This window comes from Peromyscus maniculatus, chromosome 20, assembly GCF_049852395.1.
Source record: "Peromyscus maniculatus bairdii isolate BWxNUB_F1_BW_parent chromosome 20, HU_Pman_BW_mat_3.1, whole genome shotgun sequence".
NCBI lineage: Eukaryota > Metazoa > Chordata > Mammalia > Rodentia > Cricetidae > Peromyscus > Peromyscus maniculatus.
In genome coordinates, this window is record NC_134871.1 from 12,989,245 (window position 1) to 12,994,923 (window position 5,679).

Sequence of the window (5,679 nt, forward strand, 5' to 3'; positions counted from 1 at the left end):
TGGGGAACACAATACCACCACATCTCCTCTCTTTTTGTCTAAAATTAAAAAAGCTTATAACTAATACAAGAAAAAGTATCCAATAAGCATATACAATATATACAGCCAAAAATTACATTAATGATGTCTAGTCCATTAACATTTGACACATTCAGATAAAAACTCCATTATATATATTAACAATGTCCAGCCCAGTAACATCTGATAAACCCAGACCAAAAAATTTTCATTACTTATCTTATTTAAAACAAGTAGTTCCTTTTTAAAAGTAGATTCCATAATCTCCTTTTTTATCTTATCATATCCATATTTTCTCTTTTTTCTTTTCATAATAGATTCAGTAGTCTACCTTTTGTCATTTTTATATCTTCCCCCTTTTCTTCAGTGTAGATTCAATGATCTACCTATTTATCCTATTATTTCTTTATCTTTTCTCTCAGAGTAGATTCGATGATCTATCTCATATCTATATTCTCTTTTCCTTTTTGCTTTCTAGGGGTAAAGATATCTTTAGGGAATCTTGAAAATTTTGGGGTTAATCATCAAGTCCTGTATCGTTTGTCCAGTCTCTGCATAATAGGAAAGTTCAGGGCTTGTTTCAAGTCCTTGTTTGAGTAGTCTGTCAGGCTGGATCATCTCAACTAGTCTTCTCGAAATTGTCCTGATCAGTTTGTAGTCCAAAGTCGATTTTTCCATGGTGTTAATCGGCTTAATGGCTTTATCATAGTCCTTGTGGAATCATTGTTGTAGGATCCTATCATCTTTTTGAAGATTTCAAAGTCACTGTTAGGCATGGTCATGGTTTCCTGCAGCCCCCCCCCCCTTTTTTTTCCTCCTCTGTGGTTTGGAGCAATCATAGTCTGATAAATGTCTGTCTCTCAGAACCATAAAATTCTTCCCTAGAACAGAAAATCTTCACAACAATTTCTCCCCACCATTTGTCTTGCCAAACTTTTCCAAACTGACCTTTGCCGATGCTTTCTTGTAACACGATGGTCCTGGCAATTCTTCTCTGAACCAGCAGCATCACCACAGTCACCAACATGATGAGAAGGAGCTGGCAACGTGGAGCAGTAGCCACTGCTTCCATGGTCCCACCACAGTTTGTGGCTCAGTCCAGGCCAAAGCTTCTCCCAAGCCTCCTAGGCTGGCCTCAAACTCGGGAACCTACTGCCTCTGCCTCCTTCAGCAAATCCTACCAGCATGTGCCACCACAACCGCCTGAGTGTAGCTTGGGCCTGAGCTGGGGCTCACAAGGCCACAGGCAAACAGCTTTTTCATGAATTCGTAACACGAACGTTGGGCGACAGATGTAGCAGGAATGTTAAAAGTTCTTATTAATAAAATCAGACCCGAGGTGAGTTATTGGGGTGCATGCTGGTAGATCAGAGAGACAGAACAAGCCACAGCTATCTCACCTCGCCGGATCCTCAGCTGGTCTTGTCTCCTCAGACTGGAGGCCTCTGAGTCCTTATCCAGAATGAATCTCAGCTGAACTGTGTTGCTCCAAAGCCTGAAAGCTTAACCAGCCAAATGCTTAACCAGCCAAAAGCTTAACCAGCCAAATGCTTCTAGCTTCTGGTCCTCACGCCTTATATATCTTTCTGCTTTCTACCACCACTCCCTGGGATTAAAGGCTGGCTTTCTGGGATTAAAGGTGTGTGTCACCATGCTTGGCTATTTCCAATGTGGCCTTGAACTCACAGAGATCCAGAGGGATTTCTGTCTCTGGAATGCTAGGATTAAAGGCGTGTGCTATTACTGCCTAACTAGTGGCTTGTCTGTTCTCTGACCCCAGGTAAGTTTATTAAGGTACACAATATTTTGGGGAACACAATACCACCACACAGAATAAAGAAAGAATATTAAGAGCAGCAAAAGAAAAATGCCAAGTGACCTATAAAGGCAAACCCATCAGAATAACATGACCCAAATGGACCTAATAGATATCTACAGAACATTCCACCCTAACAAGAAAGAATATACCTTCTTCTCAGCACCCCATGGAACTTTCTCTAAAACTGACCACATACTTGGCCACAAAGCAAATCTCAACAGATACAAAACAATTGGAATAACCCCCTGTGTTCTATCAGACCACCATGGTTTAAAGTTAGATTTCAGCAACAACAAAAACTACAGAAAACCTACAATCTCATGGAAACTGAATAATGCTCAACTGAATCACCAATGGGTTAAGGAAGAAGTAAAGAAAGAAATTAAAGGCTTCTTAGAGATCAACGAAAATGAAGACACCACATACCCAAACTTATGGGACACTATGAAAGCAGTGCTAAGAGGGAAATTCAAAGCACTAAATGCCCACATAAAGAAGTTGGAGAAATCTCACACTAGTGACTTAACAGCATACCTGAAAGCTCTAGAACAAGAAGAAGCAAAGTCTCCCAGGAAGAATAGACGCCAGGAAATTATCAAAGTGAGAGGTGAAATCAATAAAATAGAAACTAAGAGAACAATACAAAAAATTAATGAAAGAAAGAGTTGGTTCTTTGAGAAAATCAACAAGATAGACAAGCCCTTATCCAAACTAACCAAAAGACAGAGAGAGAGAGAGAATCCAAATCAACAAAATCAGAAATGAAAAGGGGGACATAACAACAGACATCGAGGAAATCCAGAGAATTATCAGATCATATTTCAAAAACCTCTACTTCACAAAACTGGAAAACCTAAAAGAAATGGACAATTTTCTGGATAGGTACCACATACCTAAGTTAAATCAAGACCAGATAAACTACTTAAATATTCCAATAACCCCTAAAGAAATAGAAATAGTTATTAAAAATCTCCCAACCAAAAAAAAAAAAAAAAAAAAAAAAAAGCCCAGGACCAGACGGTTTCAGTGCAGAATTCTACCAGATCTTCAAAGAAGAGTTAATACCAATACTCTCTAAATTGTTCCACACAATAGAAACAGAAGGAACATTACCAAACTCCTTCTATGAGGCTACAATTACCCTGATTCCTAAACCAAACAAGGATACAACAAAGAAAGAACTACAGACCGATCTCCCTCATGAACATTGATGCAAAAAATACTCAACAAAATACTGGCAAACAGACTCTAAGAACACATCAAATCAATTATCCACCATCATCAAGTAGGCTTCATCCCAGGAATGCAAGGGTGGTTCAACATACGAAAGTCCGTCAATGTAATACACCATATAAACAAACTCAAAGAATAAAACCACATGATCATCTCACTAGATGCAGAAAAGGCATTTGACAAAATCCAACACCCCTTCATGATAAAAGTCTTGGAGTGATCAAGAAAACAGGAAACATGCCTAAACATAATAAAGGCAATTTACAGCAAGCCAACAGCCAACATCAAATTAAATGGAGAGAAACTCAAAGCAATTCCACTAAAATCAGGAACGAGGCAAGGCTGTCCACTCTCCCCATACTTATTCAATATAGTACTTGAAGTTCTAGCTAGAACAATAAGACAACATAAGGAGATTAAGGGGATACAAATTGGAAAGGAAGAAGTCAAGCTTTCCCTATTTGCAGATGACATGATAGTGTACTTGAGTGACCCCAAAGATTCCACCAAGGAACTGAAAAAGCCTATAAACACCTCCAGCAACATAGCAGGATACAAGATCAATTAAAAAAATCAGTAGTCCTCCTATATACAATGGACAAAGAAGCTGAGAAGGAAATCAGAGATATATCACCATTTACAATAGCCACAAATGACATAAAATACCTTGGGGTAACACTAACCAAGCAAGTGAAGGACCTATATGACAAGAACTTTAAGTCCCTGAAGAAAGAAATTGAAGAAGATGTCAGAAAATGGAAAGATCTCCCATGTTCATGGATAGGCAGGACCAACATAGTAAAAATGGCAATTTTACCAAAAGCAATCTACAGATTCAATGCAATCCCCATCAAAATACCAACACAATTCTTCACAGACCTGGAAAGAATAATACTCAACTTCATATGGAAAAACAAAAAACCCAGGATAGCCAAAAGAATCCTGTACAATAAAACAACCTCTGGAGGCATCATGAACCCTGACTTCAAGCTCTACTATAGAGCTACATTAATTAAAACAGCTTGGTATTGGCATAAAAACTGACATGTGGGCCAATGGAATCGAACTGAAGACCCTGACATTAACCCCCACACCTATGAACATATAATTTTTGACAAAGAAGCCAAAAGTGTACAATGGAAAAAAGAAAGCATCTTCAACAAATGGTGCTGGCATAACTGGATATTAAAGTGTAAAAGGCTACAAATAGATCCCTATCTGTCACTGTGCACAAAACTTAAGTCCAAGTAAATCAAGGACCTCAAAATAAATCCAGCTACTTTGAACCTGCTAGAAAAGAAAGTAGGAAGTAGTCTTGAATGCATTGGCATAGGAGATCACTTCCTAAATATAACACCAGTAGCATAGACACTGAGAGAAACAATCATTCAATGGGACCTCTTGAAACTGAGAAGCTTTTGTAGAGCAAATAATATGGTCAACAAGGCAAAGCGACAGCCTACAGAATGGGAAAAGATCTTTACCAACCCCACAGCTGACAGAGGACTGATATCCAGAATATATAAGGAACTCAAGAAATTAGACATCAAAACAACCAACAGCCCAATTAAGAAATGGGCTATAGAACTAAACAGAGAATTCTCAATAGAGAAAACTCAAATGGCTGAAAGACATTTAAGGAATTGCTCAACATCCCTAATCATCAGGGAAATGCAAATCAAAACAACTCTGAGATACCACCTTATGCCTGTCAGAATGGCTAAGATCAAAAACACTGAAGACACTTTATGTTAGAGAGGATGTGGAACTAGAGGAACTCTCCTCCACTGCTGGTGGGAATGCAAGCTTGTACAACCACTTTGGAAATCAATATGGTGCTTTCTTAGAAAATTGGGAATCAATCTCCCCCAAGATCCAGCTATACCACTCTTGGGCATATACCCAAGAAATGCTCAATCATACCACAAGAGCACTTGCTCAGCTATGTTCATATCAGCATTGTTTGTAATAGCCAAAACCTGGAAACAACCTAGATGCCCTTCAATTGAAGAATGGATAAATAAATTGTGGCACATATACACAATGGAATACTACTCAACAGAGAAAAACAATGACATCATGAGGTTTGCAGGCAAATGGATGGATCTAGAAAAAATCATCCTGAGTGAGGTAACCCAGACTCAGAAAGACAAATATGGTATGTACTCACTCATAGGAGGATACTAGAGGTGGAACAAGGATGACTGGACTGCTACTCACATCACCAGGGACGCTACCTGGAAAACAGGACCCCAAGAAAGACATGAGGATCACCCAGTGATGGAGAAATGGCTGAGATCTACATGAACAACCTGGGCACAAGTGGGAGTAATGAAGGGAGAGGGTCGAGGGAAAGAGAGCCTGTGGGAGCGGGAGATCCCAGCTGGATCAAGAACAGAGAGGGAGAACAAGGAATAGGAAACCATGGTAAATGAAAACCACATGAGAAAAGGAAGAAACAAAGTGCTAGAGAGGCCCACAGAAATCCACAAAGATACTCCCACAATAGACTGCTGGCAATGGTCAGAGAGACAGCCCAAACTGACCTACTCTGGTGATGGGATGGCCAAACACCCTAATAGTCATGCCAGAAACCCCATCCAAGGACT